General features: G+C 38.5%; 1 protein-coding gene across 1 annotated transcript in view; it reads right to left on the reverse strand.

The window, feature by feature from the left end:
• Positions 1–19,267, reverse strand: part of LOC121387678 — a 42,445-nt gene extending 23,178 nt beyond the window's left edge. The window contains exon 1 of the mRNA XM_041518868.1: positions 19,143–19,267. The gene's annotated coding sequence lies outside the window, so the exon portion shown is untranslated. The remainder of the gene's footprint in view (positions 1–19,142) is intronic.
• Positions 19,268–22,500: the final 3,233 nt, after the last annotated feature.

The following is a 22,500-nucleotide window of genomic DNA, read 5'->3' on the forward strand; positions in this document are numbered from 1 at the left end:
CAGGAGACCACGTGGCGCAGATCTCACACTGACGGTCTTGAGAACAAGACCGACAGTCCGGACACAACACGTGTGTGTCTTTACGTCGTAAAAGAAATGGACAACCATCTCGCGCACAAACTTTCCGTGCGCTAGCTGTCAACGAACTCGCGTCGGACATGGTAAATTCAACACAGAATTCCCAACTACCAACCGTATGTCAAGTTCAACCAAAAAAACAAACACAAAATTACAAGTAAAGAAAACTTTTTGCCAAAGCTTAACAGGTGTTAACAGGTGGACTGCAGAATTGAGAATGAAGTTACAGGTAGCCCGTGCAAGGATAGCATTGCGCATATCCGGCAAGGGAGAGAATTCTGCAGTGTGTAGGTATGACTCAGGTTGAATAGCATATTTGTTGTGCTAGCACAGTAAGTTGAATAAGACTATATATATATATATATATATATAGCACGTTTAGTTCACTAGAAAACACAACAAAACACAATACACTTTCGAATCTGTATTAACACTACGCTGACAAATGTACTTGCCGCAGTTGTTAATTAAGAACAACAATATAATAACAACCCAGTGCTAGTCACTTAATTAATTAATCACTAGGTGTCTAGTTTACACAATATTCTAATCACTTCACCATGATACAACACACACACGTGCGATAATTGAGAAACGCTGCCAGGGGAACTTAATTAATAAAGGAATTACAACACTATTCCTAACTGGTTAATTTTTAATTAACCCTTAACTACTCATTCAGTAACCTTGTAATACAGAACTAATACTGGTACATATCCCAATAAAGAGAATAACCTACAGTTTACCTAGTTCCTCTAGGATGACTGGCTAAGCTTTAATATTTTAGAACAGTGAAGCCTACAATTTACTTCGTCAGATTACCGGAGACACTGTCTAAATAATATTGGTACAATACAGTATTAAAATATTTAAAGTCACATCAATCACATCAAGGTTATACAAGAGAGCAGAAAATATATTTACCAGTCCAGTCGGACTACGTTCCCCGGGAGCCTTCCAATGTTTCTCCTCGATATCTCTAAAATCCTATCTATTTATTCAAAAATCTCAGAGACCGCGAATATCGCCTGGGGGCACAACGCGGTACCTCACGTATCATGTGATATTTCCACAACTCCCAGAGACGGTATATTTTCTTAGATGGCCAGACTTGTCGTCGCCTGGTTCGCGAGAGAACCAGGGTCGTAAACCGCACTACCGGAGGTATTACGTAACGACTGGCTACATGGCCTCCACACCTGGTCTAAGTGCATATTGGGACGCAGCCCTACCACTATCGCGCATAGGTATTATGTAACCAAGCTGCACACGGCCCTCTAAAACAATTAACATTGCCACAGGCGAAAAGATAAGAGGATGTTCCGTGACACACCCCCACCTCAAAAAGGATATTTCCTCTTCTCTAGGAATAGGAAAATATACTACATTTAAACAAAACAAAATGTGAGTTAACCGACACATCCGGGCATTTATAGCACATAGTAATAAGGTGATTACCAGTAATCACACTGTTAATCCCTGGTATACAATCCCTGGTATACAATAAAATATATAAAAAAAACAAAAACGGAAATCAAGAACGTCAACACATTATCAGAACATTCAACTTCGGGACAGGGCATCAGCGATTACATTGGATGTGCCCTTGATATGTTCAATGGTAATTGGGAATTCCTGCAGAAGAAGACTCCATCTCAAAACTCTCTGGTTGGTGGCTTTCATTCTGTGAATGAAAGTAAGCGTATTATGATCAGTAAAGAGAACCACTTGATGCAATGCCGATTTCACGTAGATCTGAAAATGCTTTAGAGCTTGTACCATGGCCAAAGCTTCCTTCTCTATAGTGGAATAGTTCACCTGGTGTTTGTCAAACTTTTTCGAGAAGAAACTTACAGGATGGTCCAGTCCATTTTCGTCTTCTTGGAACAGCACAGCTGCAGCTCCCACGTCACTGGCATCCACAGCCAGCTTGAAAGGCATTCAGTAGTCTGGTGCTGCCATCACGGGAGACGAGGAGAGCATCTGCTTAAGACGGTTGAATGACTTCTTGCATTCATCTGACCGCTGGAACTTCGATTCCTTCTTTAGCAGCGATGTGATCGGGGCAGCTACCGTCGCAAATTTAGCAGAGAAACGACGGTAGTAACCGGCCATACCAAGAAACCGGCGAACTTCACGACGGTTGGTCGGTGCAGGATACTGGCTGATGCTTAGTGTCTTGGCCTGCAGTGGGGCGACACAACCATGTCCGACAGTATAACCTAAGTAGGTCACTGAAGCTTTCACGAATTCACATTTACCCAGGTTCTCAGTCAAGTTAGCTTTCTGTAGGCGACTGAATATTTGTTGTAAACCGGTTAAATGTTGATCCCAAGTGTCGGTGGCTAACACCACATCGTCCAGATACACACTGACGTTTTCTAAGTCTGATAACACCTGGTTCATCATCCTTTGAAAGGGAGCAGGGGCAGTCTTCAAACCAAACGGTATCACTCGGAATTGGAAGAGGCCGTCAGGTGTGATGATCGCCAGAATGTCCTTAGCTTCCCCCGTTAATGGAATGGCATAAAAACCCTTGAATAGGTCCAATTTGGTGATGTATTGAGCGTGTCCAACTCAGTCGATGCAATCGTCAAGGCGGGGTAGAGGGTAGGCATCTGCCTTGATGAGTTGATTCACTCGACGTAGGTCAGCACACACCCGAAAACTGTTATCTTCCTTTTGGATTAGTATAACAGGTGATGCCCACTGACTGCTTGATGGTTCCAGAATGTCGTGTTCCAACATGTAATCTATCTCCTTTTTCAGTGCTGCACGTTTTACAGGGTTTTATCCGATAGGCATGCTGTCGAATCGGTCTAGCGTTGGGTTCCAAGCGCACATCCTGGATTAAGGTATTGGTAACTGTTGGAAAGTCCTGACAAATGGAAACATTTTCTTGTATCAACTTAGTCAGCTCTGCTCGCTGGGGGCTGTCTAGGTGCTGTAGATAAGAACTCAAATCTGCTAGAATCTGGCCGTTGGTTAATTTTATCTCTGCAGTCTTGTCGTCATCACAGGAAATTGAGTGACCCTCAATCTGGACAGGTAACACTGGAACTATCGGCAGTCTGTCAAAATAACCTTTTAGCAAATTGATGTGACAATACCTACTTTTCCTAACCCTATCAGGAGTGTTTATCACATACCCTGTCTCATTAACCCGTTGTGCACAACATAGGGACCGAAATACCGGTTCTGTAATGAACCCCGTTTAATGGAAAGGTACAGCAGCACTTTATCCCCTGGTTTAAATTCCTGACTCCTAGCCTTCCTATCAAACACTGATTTTATTTTGCTCTGAGCATAGCTCAAATGCTTCCTAGCTAGTTCGGTCGCCTGCCACAACCTATCTTTAACTCTCCCTACATAAATCAGCAGGTTTTCGGCATTATCCTTGTGTAACCAACTATCTTTTACCAATCTGGGAGGGCCTCGGGCTGAATGCCCATAGACCAACTCTAATGGGGTGAATCCTAAAGATTCTTGCTTCGCATCCCGCACTGCGAACGACACGAAAGGGATTGACTGGTCCGTCAGTACCATTGTGAAAACGTTCTATTGCGCCCTGGCTCTCAGGGTGGAATGCAGCAGAACGAATCTGTCGTATATCTGACATAGACAGTCCTTGCTGGATCAACTTGCTCATGAAGTTCGTACCCCGGTCGCTTTGAATTTCACCTGGTAAACCCGTATACGTGAAGTATTTAAGCAGTGCACTAGCTACAACAGATGCAGTAACCTTCCTTAAGGGAATCGCCTCTGGAAAACGCGTAGTTAAGCACATAATTGTTAATAAGAATTTGTTGCCTGAACGCGTTTTCGGTAATGGCCCCACGACATCTATCAATACTTTTGAAAAGGCTTCCCCAACTATGGGAACCTTCTGCAGGGGATAAGGAGGAATTAGCTGATTTGGTTTCCCCAAAATCTGACACACATGACATGACATTCCCTTCCAATAAAACTCTGAGGCAAGTTTACTATGAGTCTTATTCCGCCCTAAGTGGCCAGCAAACACGTTGTCATGTGCTAACAATAACAATGACGGATGGTACTTGGAGGGCACCACAATTCTACATCTTGTCACACATTCCTCACTATCAGGCACAACCTTCTCCACACTCTTATTCATTAATACTCCCTTGTCCATATAATAACCTGACATCTGATCCTCCATCTCACCCTCAGTTAACAATGTAGTGCGAGCTGCCAACAAATTTGGATCAGCCCCCTGCTCTAGGATTAACTCTTTGTCTATTACAAGGTAAGTCCCCTCTATCAAACACAACTGGTTCATTTCCCTTCTGCGGGAGGTCAACAGGTTCCACCACATTTAGTTCCTCAGTTGACTTATCTACCATTTTACTGATAACCTCATCCACTCCAATTTCATGGCTCACATACGTATCAGACAAATCACCATTATCCTCTGGGTCTCGTGCTACCCTTCCGGCCATAGCCCTAGTCATTACACACGCAGGATAACTAATCTCATGAACCTCACACTCTTCTATGGGTAAAGGGCTGTCTTCTATTAACAACTGGTCACCTTGCGGCTGGTAACACTGACTAGTCAAATCGTTACCCAACAAAACTCCTATGTTTTCAAAAGGCAAGTCCTTCACAACACCCATAACGACCGGTTCCATCACAATCTTCGAACACAAGAAAACGTTATGTAACCGGACAACCATATTTTCTCCAGTAACCGAGGTTAAGGCCAAACTACGTCCTGTATCTGAATTTTCTATACCAGCTAAACAATTTGACGTTATAAGAGAATGGCTACACCCTGTATGTCGATAGATTGATATTGCCTTAGGACTCAACTCTTGTTTTACATCACAAACCATACCAGTGGACACATACGGGTTTACTTTCTCTGCCATGGGACTAACCATTAACTCTCTCGCTAACGGAGCTGACCTCACTAAACCGACCACTTGCGCATTATCGCGTTTCCTTTTAAAACAGTCCCCGACAAGATGGTTATCCTTTTTACAGTAACTGCAATGTGGACGAAAAGTTCGTGCATTGGCTGATAATGCAGGTTTATCCTTACTTTGCCCACCAGGTGCATTCCTTGCCTGACTAGCTGACCAACTAGATGACTCCTCGATAGTTACTTTCCCGGGAAAAACCTGGCTGAAATTTCTTCTTATCACCCTGTTCTATAGAGCTACCCTGTACTGCCCGAGCTTTGTGTATTAACACGTAATCATCTGCCGCTATGCCTGCATCCTCTTATCTTTTTGATATCACGATCCTCTAAATGAATACGTAAGCTAACTGGCAACCCATTTTTAATGTCCTGTAAGATCAACAATTCCCATAACTCGGTATATGACCCTACCTGATGAGAAACCACCCATTTATCAAACATCCCTGCCTTCTTAGCCACAAACTCACTATAAGACTGACCCTGCGTTTTTCACAACTAGCTATACCGTAAACGATAATCCTCAGGTCGTAACTCGTAAGCCCTCAACACTGCAGACTTAACTAGGTCGTACTGACTTGGTCGCTCATCACTCATTGAATTATAAGCTACGCTAGCCTTCCCCTTAAACTTAGACACGGCTAGCAATGTCCACTTAGACTGCGGCCAATTTAGCTGCTTAGCGGCCCGTTCAAAAAGTTGGAAGAACAATATCTACCTCCTGATCGTCAAATACAGGCACTAATCTATAAGCCTCCGACATGTTAAACCCATTTCCTGTTTCCTGCCTCCTGTCTAACACCTTCAGTATTCAACTTTAACTCATGTTCCACTTTTAATTTTGCTAACTGGAATTCTCTATCCCTATCTCTCTTCTCTGCTCCTCTCTCTCTCTCTCTCTCTCTCTCTCTCTCCCCCCCCCTCTCTCTCCCCTCTCTCTCTCCCCTCTCTCTCCCCCTCTCTCTCCCCTCTCTCTCCCTCTCTCTCTCCCCCTCTCTCTCCCCCTCTCCCCCCTCCCCCCCCCCCCCCCTCCCTCCCTCCCTCTCCCTCTCTCTCTCTCTCTCTCTCCCTCTCTCCATCCCTCTCTCTCTATATCCCTCTCTCTATCCCCCTCTCTCTCTCTATCCCTCTCTCTCTCTCTCTCTATCTCTCTTTCTCTCTTCTCTATCTAATGCACGTTCTTCTCTTTCGTACTCAAGTTTTTTAAAAGTTAACTGTTGTACCGCACTTCACTCATTTATCTCTATCTCTGGAACAATCTCACTGTCTTCCATAACAGGCCTATCACCAAACATAACAGGCCTATCACCAAAAACTTCCTGGATAATAATTGTCTTTATATCACCTAATGTTTTAGCTGATGTTAAATCAATTTCTCGCTCACTCGCGATTTCAACTAATTCGGCCTTACGCGCTCGCTTAATCTCCACTACACTGAGCGTAGGCTTATCCTGGAAATTCTTATCCATGTTTAGGTATGACGCACTTATTATTATTTTTTTCTAGTGAACAACGTTGCTACTTCTAGTTAATTTGTAAAAATAATTTATGAAGCCCCCATTTAAAAACAATACTTTTCAAATATGCATGTCCCGTTTCAGATCCGGGACGAGCACCCCAATTTTTACTCCTGTCACGGGGATCCTATAATACCCATCACTGAATAAAACACGATTATCCAAATATCTCTCCTAACTGTATATCTATTAGATCGGCTGTCTAATACCCGAGTGGCTCGGCTCTAGGTATAATCAGAGATAAGATCTTATATAAAGTATATATTATTATAGCATGTTTAGTTCACAAGAAAACACAACAAAAGACAATACACTTTGGAATCTGTATTAACACTACGCTGACAAATGTACTTGCCGCAGTAGTTAATTAACAACAACAATATAATAACAACCCAGATCTAATCACTTAATTAATTAATCACTAGGTGTCTAGTTTTCACAATATTCTAATCACTTCACCATGATACAACACACACAAGTGCGATAATTGAGAAACGCTGCCAGGAGAACTTAATTAATAAAGGAATTACAAATCTATTCCTAACTGGTTAATTTTTAATTAACCCTTAACTACTCATTCAGTAACCTTGTAATACAGAACTAATACTGGTACATATCCCAATAAAGACAATAACCTACAGTTTACCTAGGTCCTCTAGGATGACTGGCTAAGCTTTAATATTTTAGAACAGTGAAGCCTACAATTTACTTCGTCAGATTACCGGAGACACTGTCTAAATAATATTGGTACAATACAGTATTAAAATATTTAAAGTCACATCAATTACATCAAGGATATACAAGAGAGCAGAAAAATATATTTACCAGTCTAGTCGGACTACGTTCCCCGGGAGCCTTCCAATGTTTCTCCTCGATATCTCTAAAATCCTATCTATTTATTCAAAAATCTCAGAGACAGCGAATATCGCCTGGGGACACAACGCGGTACCTCACCTATCACAAGCACTATATATTCGTGTAAATAAAGAGTATAAACAGTGCAGCACGATGAGAAGCATTCTGTCAGTATCGCTTTAAAGCACTATATATTCGTGTAAATAAAGAGTATAAACAGTGGAGCACGATAACAAGCATTCTGTCAGTATCGCTTTAAAGCACTATATATTCGTGTAAATAAAGAGTATAAACAGTGGAGCACGATAACAAGCATTCTGTCAGTATCGCTTTAAAGCACTATATATTCGTGTAAATAAAGAGTATAAACAGTGGAGCACGATGACAAGCATTCTGTCAGTATCGCTTTAAAGCACTATATATTCGTGTAAATAAAGAGTATAAACAGTGGAGCACGATAACAAGCATTCTGTCAGTATCGCTTTAAAGCACTATATATTCGTGTAAATAAAGAGTATAAACAGTGGAGCACGATGACAAGCATTCTGTCAGTATCGCTTTAAAGCACTATATATTCGTGTAAATAAAGAGTATAAACAGTGGAGCACGATGACAAGCATTCTGTCAGTATCGCTTTAAAGCACTATATATTCGTGTAAATAAAGAGTATAAACAGTGGAGCACGATGACAAGCATTCTGTCAGTATCGCTTTAAAGCACTATATATTCGTGTAAATAAAGAGTATAAACAGTGGAGCACGATGACAAGCATTCTGTCAGTATCGCTTTAAAGCACTATATATTCGTGTAAATAAAGAGTATAAACAGTGGAGCACGATAACAAGCATTCTGTCAGTATGGCTTTAAAGCACTATATATTCGTGTAAATAAAGAGTATAAACAGTGGAGCACGATAACAAGCATTCTGTCAGTATCGCTTTAAAGCACTATATATTCGTGTAAATAAAGAGTATAAACAGTGGAGCACGATGACAAGCATTCTGTCAGTATCGCTTTAAAGCACTATATATTCGTGTAAATAAAGAGTATAAACAGTGGAGCACGACGACAAGCATTCTGTCAGTATCGCTTTAAAGCACTATATATTCGTGTAAATAAAGAGTATAAACAGTGGAGCACGATGACAAGCATTCTGTCAGTATCGCTTTAAAGCTCTATATATTCGTGTAAATAAAGAGTATAAACAGTGGAGCACGATAACAAGCATTCTGTCAGTATGGCTTTAAAGCACTATATATTCGTGTAAATAAAGAGTATAAACAGTGGAGCACGATAACAAGCATTCTGTCAGTACTGCTTTAAAGCTCTATATATTCGTGTAAATAAAGAGTATAAACAGTGGAGCACGATAACAAGCATTCTGTCAGTATCGCTTTAAAGCACTATATATTCGTGTAAATAAAGAGTATAAACAGTGGAGCACGATGACAAGCATTCTGTCAGTATCGCTTTAAAGCACTATATATTCGTGTAAATAAAGAGTATAAACAGTGGAGCACGATGACAAGCATTCTGTCAGTATCGCTTTAAAGCACTATATATTCGTGTAAATAAAGAGTATAAACAGTGGAGCACGATGACAAGCATTCTGTCAGTATCGCTTTAAAGCACTATATATTCGTGTAAATAAAGAGTATAAACAGTGGAGCACTATATATTCGAGTAAATAAAGAGTATAAACAGTGAGCACGATGACAAGCATTCTGTCAGTATCGCTTTAAAGCTCTATATATTCGTGTAAATAAAGAGTATAAACAGTGGAGCACGATAACAAGCATTATGTCAGTACTGCTTTAAACCACTATATATTCGTGTAAATAAAGAGTATAAACAGTGGAGCACGATAACAAGCATTCTGTCAGTACTGCTTTAAAGCACTATATATTCGTGTAAATAAAGAGTATAAACAGTGGAGCACGATAACAAGCATTCTGTCAGTATCGCTTTAAAGCACTATATATTCATGTAAATAAAGAGTATAAACAGTGGAGCACGATAACAAGCATTCTGTCAGTATCGCTTTAAAGCACTATATATTCGTGTAAATAAAGAGTATAAACAGTGGAGCACGATAACAAGCATTCTGTCAGTATCGCTTTAAAGCACTATATATTCGTGTAAATAAAGAGTATAAACAGTGGAGCACGATAACAAGCATTCTGTCAGTATCGCTTTAAAGCACTATATATTCGAGTAAACACAGAGTATAAGCAGTGGAGCACGATAACAAGCATTCTGTCAGTATCGCTTTAAAGCACTATATATTCGTGTAAATAAAGAGTATAAACAGTGGAGCACGATAACAAGCATTCTGTCAGTATCGCTTTAAAGCACTATATATTCGTGTAAATAAAGAGTATAAACAGTGGAGCACGATAACAAGCATTCTGTCAGTATCGCTTTAAAGCACTATATATTCGTGTAAATAAAGAGTATAAACAGTGGAGCACGATGACAAGCATTCTGTCAGTATCGCTTTAAAGCACTATATATTCGTGTAAATAAAGAGTATAAACAGTGGAGCACGATAACAAGCATTCTGTCAGTATCGCTTTAAAGCACTATATATTCGTGTAAATAAAGAGTATAAACAGTGGAGCACGATAACAAGCATTCTGTCAGTATCGCTTTAAAGCACTATATATTCGTGTAAATAAAGAGTATAAACAGTGGAGCACGATAACAAGCATTCTGTCAGTACTGCTTTAAAGCACTATATATTCGTGTAAATAAAGAGTATAAACAGTGGAGCACGATAACAAGCATTCTGTCAGTATCGCTTTAAAGCACTATATATTCGTGTAAATAAAGAGTATAAACAGTGGAGCACGATAACAAGCATTCTGTCAGTATCGCTTTAAAGCACTATATATTCGTGTAAATAAAGAGTATAAACAGTGGAGCACGATAACAAGCATTCTGTCAGTATCGCTTTAAAGCACTATATATTCGTGTAAATAAAGAGTATAAACAGTGGAGCACGATAACAAGCATTCTGTCAGTACTGCTTTAAACCACTATATATTCGTGTAAATAAAGAGTATAAACAGTGGAGCACGATAACAAGCATTCTGTCAGTACTGCTTTAAAGCACTATATATTCGTGTAAATAAAGAGTATAAACAGTGGAGCACGATAACAAGCATTCTGTCAGTACTGCTTTAAAGCACTATATATTCGTGTAAATAAAGAGTATAAACAGTGGAGCACGATAACAAGCATTCTGTCAGTACTGCTTTAAAGCACTATATATTCGTGTAAATAAAGAGTATAAACAGTGGAGCACGATAACAAGCATTCTGTCAGTATCGCTTTAAAGCACTATATATTCGTGTAAATAAAGAGTATAAACAGTGGAGCACGATAACAAGCATTCTGTCAGTATCGCTTTAAAGCACTATATATTCGTGTAAATAAAGAGTATAAACAGTGGAGCACGATAACAAGCATTCTGTCAGTATCGCTTTAAAGCACTATATATTCGTGTAAATAAAGAGTATAAACAGTGGAGCACGATAACAAGCATTCTGTCAGTACTGCTTTAAAGCACTATATATTCGTGTAAATAAAGAGTATAAACAGTGGAGCACGATAACAAGCATTCTGTCAGTATCGCTTTAAAGCACTATATATTCGTGTAAATAAAGAGTATAAACAGTGGAGCACGATAACAAGCATTCTGTCAGTATCGCTTTAAAGCACTATATATTCGTGTAAACACAGAGTATAAACAGTGGAGCACGATAACAAGCATTCTGTCAGTATCGCTTTAAAGCACTATATATTCGTGTAAATAAAGAGTATAAACAGTGGAGCACGATAACAAGCATTCTTCAGTTTCAGTATCAGTGCTTTAAAGCACTATATAAGTAAATAAAGCAGTGGAGCACGATTAAAGCATTCTGTCAGTATCGCTTTAAAGCTCTATATATTCGTGTAAATAAAGAGTATAAACAGTGGAGCACGATAACAAGCATTCTGTCAGTATCGCTTTAAAGCTCTATATATTCGTGTAAATAAAGAGTATAAACAGTGGAGCACGATAACAAGCATTCTGTCAGTATCGCTTTAAAGCACTATATATTCGTGTAAATAAAGAGTATAAACAGTGGAGCACGATAACAAGCATTCTGTCAGTATCGCTTTAAAGCACTATATATTCGTGTAAATAAAGAGTATAAACAGTGGAGCACGATAACAAGCATTCTGTCAGTATCGCTTTAAAGCACTATATATTCGTGTAAATAAAGAGTATAAACAGTGGAGCACGATAACAAGCATTCTGTCAGTATCGCTTTAAAGCACTATATATTCGTGTAAATAAAGAGTATAAACAGTGGAGCACGATAACAAGCATTCTGTCAGTATCGCTTTAAAGCACTATATATTCGTGTAAATAAAGAGTATAAACAGTGGAGCACGATAACATATATTCGTGTAAATAAAGACTTTAAACAGTGGAGCACTATATATTCGTGTAAATAAAGAGTATAAACAGTGGAGCACGATGACAAGCATTCTGTCAGTATCGCTTTAAAGCACTATATATTCGTGTAAATAAAGAGTATAAACAGTGGAGCACTATATATTCGTGTAAATAAAGAGTATAAACAGTGGAGCACGATGACAAGCATTCTGTCAGTATCGCTTTAAAGCACTATATATTCGTGTAAATAAAGAGTATAAACAGTGGAGCACGATAACAAGCATTCTGTCAGTATCGCTTTAAAGCACTATATATTCGTGTAAATAAAGAGTATAAACAGTGGAGCACGATAACAAGCATTCTGTCAGTATCGCTTTAAAGCACTATATATTCGTGTAAATAAAGAGTATAAACAGTGGAGCACGCATTCTGTCAGTATAAAGCACTATATATTCGTGTAAATAAAGAGTATAAACAGTGGAGCACAAGCATTCTGTCAGTATCGCTTTAAAGCACTATATATTCGTGTAAATAAAGAGTATAAACAGTGGAGCACGATAACAAGCATTCTGTCAGTATCGCTTTAAAGCACTATATATTCGTGTAAATAAAGAGTATAAACAGTGGAGCACGATAACAAGCATTCTGTCAGTATCGCTTTAAAGCACTATATATTCGTGTAAATAAAGAGTATAAACAGTGGAGCACGATAACAAGCATTCTGTCAGTATCGCTTTAAAGCACTATATATTCGTGTAAATAAAGAGTATAAACAGTGGAGCACGATAACAAGCATTCTGTCAGTATCGCTTTAAAGCACTATATATTCGTGTAAATAAAGAGTATAAACAGTGGAGCACGATAACAAGCATTCTGTCAGTATCGCTTTAAAGCACTATATATTCGTGTAAATAAAGAGTATAAACAGTGGAGCACGATAACAAGCATTCTGTCAGTATCGCTTTAAAGCACTATATATTCGTGTAAATAAAGAGTATAAACAGTGGAGCACGATAACAAGCATTCTGTCAGTATCGCTTTAAAGCACTATATATTCGTGTAAATAAAGAGTATAAACAGTGGAGCACGATAACAAGCATTCTGTCAGTATCGCTTTAAAGCACTATATATTCGTGTAAATAAAGAGTATAAACAGTGGAGCACGATGACAAGCATTCTGTCAGTATCGCTTTAAAGCACTATATATTCGTGTAAATAAAGAGTATAAACAGTGGAGCACGATAACAAGCATTCTGTCAGTATCGCTTTAAAGCACTATATATTCGTGTAAATAAAGAGTATAAACAGTGGAGCACGATAACAAGCATTCTGTCAGTATCGCTTTAAAGCACTATATATTCGTGTAAATAAAGAGTATAAACAGTGGAGCACGATAACAAGCATTCTGTCAGTATCGCTTTAAAGCACTATATATTCGTGTAAATAAAGAGTATAAACAGTGGAGCACGATAACAAGCATTCTGTCAGTATCGCTTTAAAGCACTATATATTCGTGTAAATAAAGAGTATAAACAGTGGAGCACGATAACAAGCATTCTGTCAGTATCGCTTTAAAGCACTATATATTCGTGTAAATAAAGAGTATAAACAGTGGAGCACGATAACAAGCATTCTGTCAGTATCGCTTTAAAGCACTATATATTCGTGTAAATAAAGAGTATAAACAGTGGAGCACGATAACAAGCATTCTGTCAGTATCGCTTTAAAGCACTATATATTCGTGTAAATAAAGAGTATAAACAGTGGAGCACGATAACAAGCATTCTGTCAGTATCGCTTTAAAGCACTATATATTCGTGTAAATAAAGAGTATAAACAGTGGAGCACGATAACAAGCATTCTGTCAGTATCGCTTTAAAGCACTATATATTCGTGTAAATAAAGAGTATAAACAGTGGAGCACGATAACAAGCATTCTGTCAGTATCGCTTTAAAGCACTATATATTCGTGTAAATAAAGAGTATAAACAGTGGAGCACGATAACAAGCATTCTGTCAGTATCGCTTTAAAGCACTATATATTCGTGTAAATAAAGAGTATAAACAGTGGAGCACGATAACAAGCATTCTGTCAGTATCGCTTTAAAGCACTATATATTCGTGTAAATAAAGAGTATAAACAGTGGAGCACGATAACAAGCATTCTGTCGGTATCGCTTTAAAGCTGAATATATTCGTGTAAATAAAGAGTATAAACAGTGGAGCACGATAACAAGCATTCTCTCAGTATCGCTTTAAAGGACTATATATTCGTGTAATGTAAGAGTGTAAATAGTGGAGCACTATAAAAAAGCATTCTGTCAGTATCGCTTTAAAGCGCTATATATTCGTGTAAATAAAGAGTATAAACAGTGGAGCACGATAACAAGCATTCTGTCAGTATCGCTTTAAAGCACTATATATTCGTGTAAATAAAGAGTATAAACAGTGGAGCACGATAACAAGCATTTTTTCAGTAGTAAAGGATATTTTATAGGAACCATTTGCCAGACGGGACAAAACATACAGAGACCTTTGATATACCAGTCGTGGTGCAATGGCTGAAACAAGAAATGGGCCCATTGTAATCGATGATCGATGATGAAATTCCAACCGATTTCCAACACTAATGTATGTGTATACTCATTTTTTATATTACAATTACAATTCCTCATAATTCCTGTATATCTGATTGTCTGTCTGTCTATCGGAGTGTGTCACCATCGTAAAAACAATCTGACCAAAGATTCCTTTTAACAGAATAAAATTACATATTAAATATGAAGTATGAAAAAGACAATGCATGGAGAGCGAGATAGAGACATGGAGTGAGAAAAGGGGACGGAGGGTGAGAGAGATGGACGGAGATATAGACACGAAGAGACAAATGGAGAGAGAGAGAGAGAGAGAGAGAGAGAGAGAGAGAGAGAGAGAGAGAGAGAGAGAGAGAGAGAGAGAGAGAGAGAGAGAGAGAGAGAGAGAGAGAGAGTGAGAGAGGATACACACACACACGCGCACACACACACACACACACACACCGCCCTACCGACTGAGACACACAGCGAGAGAAGTCAATGCCACCACACAACCTACTCCTACTTACAAAGCAGCAAGGAATCTTATATGCGCTATCCTCCAGTCAGAACTTTGCCTTTGGTGTACAACTTGTAGGGACACTCGTTAGGACGCCCACAGGTTATCGATCCTACGACCTCTCACACTTCAGGCGGGCGTTCTAACACCGCGCTACCCTCCGCCAAGACACTTACAGTGATTATGTTAATTAACTGGCTGTTCGGCAGTCGACAATGGACCACCTGCTGACTACATATATTATAAAACTCATTTTACCAGTGATTAATGTGGCCGATTTGAGTTGGCTTATTATATCGAGGGATGAAGGCAACAGCTGAATGTACAAATATTTTATCACCAGACACAAATACATTACACAAATACACGTCACTGGTACTAGATGTACGTGCTACCAATCAAAACGATCTGTACAGATAAGTGAGCTTATAACCTATAAACTGCTTAAAGGCACACTGTCACGAATTTAAGGACCTTATTTCTCCAAAAGCTGATAATAAATGAAAATTACATCAATGTTTGGAAACCAAATCTGACTATTGAATCACGTTAACTAAACCACGATGGAGTGAAATCCATGTCAATCATTTTGACAGTATTAATGTTTAAATTATAGACCATTGCCATAATTCAATTACTGTTTACAAAATATCATTAAAAGGTGGAGTATGATGGTTAATTCAGTTATTGAATAAAGTACATTTTGAATCAAATCAAATAAATATTTTTCACGTAATACTTTTTTAGGCCATTTAATAGGTCAGTGGTCTGACAATTTGGCTTTAAATGTTATGTTTTACTCATTGTATGAACCAAATCTTGCTATAATTGCGTAGAACAGGGGCAGGTATAGGTTTTGTTCGTGGAGGGGGGGGGGGGGGATGTTCAAAAGGAGCACATTAAGTAGTATTCAGGGAGAGGGTGCGATGTTTTAAAATGCCACTCACAATATTTAAAGGTATACTAATATGTTTTATATGTTGTAATATTCCAAAGGAATATCAAGCTGAGCAAGAAATTACATTTACATTGCTAAAAAAAAAAAAAAAAAAAAGTAAAAAGAAGAAAAAACCCCATTGTATTGTTCTAATGGGGGTGCGCACTACCAGCACCCTCGCCCTAGACACCCGCCAGTAGATAGCTTCTACAGTCCATTTCATAATGCCATATTTGCTTACAGGTTGGACTATACCAATTCAAATCCCATAGGCGACCATGTTAACGTTTGTGTTTAAAAACACTATATGCAATATATCAACCAAACTTTGACCCATAAATATCAGTACTACAACCCCTACCTCAAAGTATTAACTGCAGAAAATGGTACCTTTCATGGCTCATTTTCGATATAACCAGATGTTTCTGCAACACCCCTAGTTTCGCACAAAATTTGAGTACTTTTTTTTTACAGGTACCCCATACATGTTCCAAGCACAAGGCTACTTGACACGGTGGTACTACATCAAATAAAATTGCATACATTTTTAGCCCAGATGAAACTAATTATTTTTACAACCAACACACTCACATTTATAACCAATCACAGGACTTGTGGTGTTAACTTCTCTATCAAAAGTTCGGTACACCTCGAACTTCGACCCAGCCGGAAATTAATTGGTATAGTGCAACCTACAATTGCTTCTACAATCCACTTCATAAGGCCATATTTGCTTACAAGTGCCTCTACAATCCAGTTCATAATGTCATATTTGCTTACAAGTGCCTCTGCAATCCAGTTCATAAGGCCATATTTGCTTAGAAATGACTCTACAATCCAGTTCATAATACCATATTTGCTTACAAGTGCTTCTACAATCCAGTTCATAATGCCATACTTGCCTACAAGTGCTTCTACAATCCAGTTCATAGGGCCATATTTTCTTAAAAGTGCTTATAGGTAGGTACTAGACCAAATAACTTCCGGCTGGGTCAAAATTCGAGGTGCACCCAACTTTTGACAGAGAAGTGAACACCACAAGTCCTGTGATTGGTTATAAATTTGAGTGTGTTGGTTATAAAAAATAATAGTTTCATCTGGGTAAAAAAAATATGCAATTTTATTTCATTTAGTACCAATGTGTCAGTAGCCTTGTGCTTGAAAAATGTATGGGGTACCTGTAAAAAAAGTACTCGAATTTTGTGCGGAACTAGGGTAGTCGTAGACGCTACCCGTTATCTCAGAAACGAGCAGCTTGACTCCCAATCTTTTGATTCACTTTAAGGGTGAGGGGTGGTCGTATTTATATCCGTGGCGTTTATGTCGATTCATACGTGCAGGTAGGAGTTTTAGCCACATATGTTACTATTGTTGTTTGTGGGATTTGATTTGGTAGTATACACCCTCTATCATTTATTTCCAAGCACTGCATTTTCTATCCATCTTATACTTATCCCTATACGTGTGAAATAATAATACAGTTGTAGTAATGGTAATGATAGTGATGGTAGTGGTGATGATGATAATAATAATAATAATAATCAATGTACTATTTTCTATTTCGAAATTTATTCTTTAAATTGATTTAATTGTCTTTCCTTCAATATTTCTTTCTTCTTTCGTTCTCTCCTTCCTTCCTCTTTATTTCTATTATTTCTAACTTCTCTGTTAACCCCATAAAACTATAAACATTACTGTTCGATTAATTTACTTTACTGTCTGTCTGACTGTCTCTCACACACACACACACACACACACACACACACACACACACACACACACACACACACACACACTCAGACACACACACACACACACTCAGACACACACACTCACATACACTATCACACACACACTCGCATACACACACGCACACACACACACACTCAGACACTCACACACACACACACACACACACTCACACACTATCACACACTCACTCACACTCACACTCACACGCGCACACGCGCACACGCGCACACACTCACACACTCACACACTCAGACACACACACACACACTCAGACACACACACACACACACACTCAGACACACACACACACACACACACACAGACACACACACACACACTCACATACACACACACACACTCTATCACACACACTATCACACACACACTCGCATACACACACGCGCACACACACACACACACACGCACATGTTTAAGATTAAATGATTGGGTTATCGACACCAAGGCCCCAGTGGGGCGAGACGTATCCCAGTGGTAAAGTGCTCACATGGTCGGATTGGGATCGATCCCTGTCGGTGGGCCCATTGGGCTATTTCTCGCTTCAGCCAGTGCACCACGACTGGTACATCAAAGGCTGTGGTATGTGCTATCGTGTGTATGGGATGGTGCATATAAAACATCCCTTGCTGCTAATTGGAAAGAGTAGCCCATGAAGTGGCGACAACGGGTGTCCTCCCTCAATATCTGTGTGGTCCTTAACCACATGTCTGACGCCATATAACCGTAAATAAAATGTGTTGAGTGCGTCGTTAAATAAAACATTTCCTACAGCCAATAGTAAATGATCTGAGTAATATGAAGTGTCGATAGCGAAACTAGACATGTGACGAACTGCGTTTGTCCTTTGTAGGCTATTAATGGAACAACAGAACAGAACGGAACGGAATAAACAGAACAGAACAGAACAGAATAGATGTTTAACGACACCCCAGCACGGAAAATACATCTGCTATTGGGTTAATAAAACAAGGAAAATACAGTAACTTCGAGGTTGCAAGAAATAGAAAACATAAATTGCATATACACAGCGCATTAGGTAAATTATTATCGATACAAATTTAATAAAAATAAATATAATGTAATGTAATCTAACATAGGCTAATTTAATATAAATATAATATATTGGTAGTTGTACTCCCTTGCAACTTCCAAGCTAGTTTTTTTTTTATGCCTTACTGGCTTATTGTAAAAAAAAAAAACAATTCTGAAGATTTTGGTTTTTAACTGATTATATACTTTTAAGTAAGGTGGTTTTTGTGGAAACAATTCTTTTAAAATGTTATAATACATTACATTACATTACAATACAATACAATACAATAACATACAATACAATACAATACAATACAATACAATAACATACAATAACATAACATAACATACCATAACATACCATAACATAATAATATAACATAACAATCTAATAAACGTTTCACATAAAATAAAGACCCCACCCACACCCCCATATTGCAGAAACTAAAAGTATCTATAACTCATACTCACAATTGACACACAGCTATGCTACATTAGTGATACATTTGTCTGACAAACTATCCCATCTGTGTGACGTCCAAACATGCGCACGCAAACACTGGTGTCGATTCCCCGGTACATATGTCGATATCAAGCGCGGAATGCCTGCAGTCGCGTGCACGATATTTCCTTCTTGGATCACTTCCAGCCGCCATGCAGAGAACGCATGTCTAGCTGTTGCTGCAATAATTCTTATCAGACTGTGCCTACCAGCCACTCATTCTTTGCTAAACGTTCTGTTTTGACTATTTTTAGTAATCGTTTTGTTTCATATGTAATTGGCGGATCAAGTGGGTGCGGTTGGGGCCTTGACCCTCCCCGCCCGTTTGATGCGCCCCTTTAAAGGCATTTATATAAAAAAAAACCTGCATCATCTACAATAAAATAAATCTAATAGCCGATGATTAATAAATCAATGTGTTCTAGTGGTGTCGTTAAACAAAACAAACTTTAAAGGGACATTCCTGAGTTTGCTGCATTGTAAGATGTTTCCGACTAATAAAATATTTCTACGATTAAACTTACTTATTAAATATATTTTCTTGTTTAGAATATCAGTGTCTGTATATATACAATGTGTTTTTGGTCGTCTTAATATTTGTAAGAAGCCCAAACTGGATTTTGTCTTCAAATAATTTCGTACGTACGAAAAAATATTTTTTTGGAAATAAAATGAAGATTAACCTAGTACAGACGTCAAAAAGTCTCTGTTAGTCGATAACATCTTAAAAATTGCAGCAAACTCAAGAATGTCGCTTTAACATCCATAATACACTAAATTGGCCTGAAAACGTCTTTTCCGGAGAGTATACCCCCCCCCCCCCCCGAAAACCTAAGAAATCTCACTTCTTTTCGGAGCTCGTTTGCCTTTAACCTACTCAAAAAGGTAAAAGTTTATTTTATTTAACGACTAGAGCACATTGTTCATTTCATCATCGGCTATTGGATGTGAAACATTTGGTAATTCTGACTCGTAGTCATCAGAGGAAACCCGCTACAGTCTTCCTAATGCAGCTAGGGACCTTTAATATGCACTTTCCCCATATATAATCTTAGAGAGAAACCAGCTATCCCCCCCCCCCCATTAGTAGCAAGGGCTATTTTACATGCACCATCCTACAGACAGGATAGCACATATCACGGCCTTTAAAGGGACATTCCTGAGTTTCCGACTAATGTTTCCGACTAATAAAATATTTCTACGATTAAACTTACATATTAAATATATTTTCTTGTTTACAATATTAGTTTCTGTATATTCAATGTGTTTTTGGTCGTCTTAATATTTGTAAGAAACCGAAACTGGATTTTGTCTTCAAATAATTTCATACGTACGAAAAAATATATTTTAGGAAATAAAATGAAATTTAATCTAGTACAAACATTAGAACGATCAAAAACAAGTTTAATATACAGCCACTAATATTTTATGCAGAAAAATATATTTGATATGTAATTACAATCGTTAAAACGTCTCTGTTAGTAAATAACATCTTAAACATTGCAGTTAACTTGGGGATGTACCCCTTTAATATACCAGTCGTGGTGCACTGTCTGGAATCAGTTGGTATTCAGTTTTATAATAGAACTAATCTAAGCAATGTAGATAGCAGTACACCAAATAGTATCTGAACTGATCAAAGTTCGAGATGCACCCAACTTTTCATTCCACAGTTAATACTATCAATCCTGTCATCGGTGATAAACGTGACGGGGTTTGTGGTCATAAACTGTTTCATCTCGCCAGTAAATTCCTGCAATTTAGTTTGAACTAATATACTATTGTGTTTGTAACATGTGCGGAGTCCTACTACACAGAGGTAAAAGTGTGTTATGTTTAACAACACCGTTATAGCAGTGCTGCACATTGGTTTATTCGTCATCGGTTATTGGATGTTAAAAATTTGGTAATTTTGACATATAGTCTTAGATAAGAAACCCGATATATTTTCCCATTAGTAGCAAGGGCTCTTTTATACGCATCATCCCACAAGCAGGATAGCACATACCACGGCCTTTGATATACCAGTCGTGGTGCACTGGCTGGAATGACAAATAGTCCAATGGGCCCACCAACGGGTATCGATCTCAAACCAATCGCACATCAAGCGAGCGCTTTACCACTGGGCTACGCCCCGCCCTTACTGAGCAGAAGATGGCAAATTGTGTGCAGAACTAGGACTGCTAGGGTATTTAACAAGCTTCCCGTTATGTCTGCAATGAGCAGCTTAACCCACAGTCTTTACTGAGTAGCATTCAGGGGTAAGTTTTGTGAGGGGCGAAATTTGGCTAAGACAGTATAACTCTCACCTGAAACGTTACACTCCTTACTTAGAAAAGTCTTGCATCCGCCCCTGGATTCCTTACTTTTCCAAAATAACGCATAACTAAACGTGAACGTCTGTGTAATCGGACGATGTATTTCTTATTTAGCCGTCGCTTAGCAACATATTCACCAGCGTCGAGTTTTGAAAACACGTTTTCTACATCTATTAATCTTATCCGTTCTCTAACGTCAACCCTCTGATTTATCAGTGAAAACATTGTTAGTTTCTCCTATCTGCACCTTGAAGAAACCGGATGCACATTGCTTGTTTCTCCTACCTGCACCTTGCAGAAACCGGATGCACATTGCCAGAAACAAGTTAGTCTTAACTAAATGTAATATGCATATGGTACAGACATTAGTTTCATTTCGCAGTCTTTAATATAATATATTTTTGCAGTCTTTTAAGATAATATATATATATATATATATATATATATATATATATATATATATATATATATATATATATATATTATAAAATCTAAACAACAGCGTTAACAAGATGAAGAATACCATTATGAGCAACAATCACAAAAGTAAGAACTCTGTGATTCATCGTCAGATCTTATCCCCGTTCCCTTCACTTTCATTCGTCGTCAGATCTTACTCCCATTCCCTTCACTTTCATTCGTTGTCAGATCTTATCCCCATTCCCTTCACTTTCATTCGTCGTCAGATCTTACCCCCATTCCCTTCACTTTCATTCGTCGTCAGATCTTACCCCCATTCCCTTCACTTTCATTCGTCGTCAGATCTTATCCCCATCCCCTTCACTTTCATTCGTCGTCAGATCTTACCCCCCCCCCCATTCCCTTCACTTTCATTCGTCGTCAGATCTTATCCCCATTCCCTTCACTTTCATTCGTCGACAGATCTTATCCCCATTCCCTTCACTTTCATTCGTCGTCAGATCTTACCCCCATTCTCTTCACTTTCCATTCCCTCATGATCAATTCTTCGTCCGATCAACTTTTCAATTACCCCAACTCATTCAACTAT

This window comes from Gigantopelta aegis, chromosome 13 (genome assembly GCF_016097555.1).
Source record: "Gigantopelta aegis isolate Gae_Host chromosome 13, Gae_host_genome, whole genome shotgun sequence".
NCBI classification, from domain to species: domain Eukaryota; kingdom Metazoa; phylum Mollusca; class Gastropoda; order Neomphalida; family Peltospiridae; genus Gigantopelta; species Gigantopelta aegis.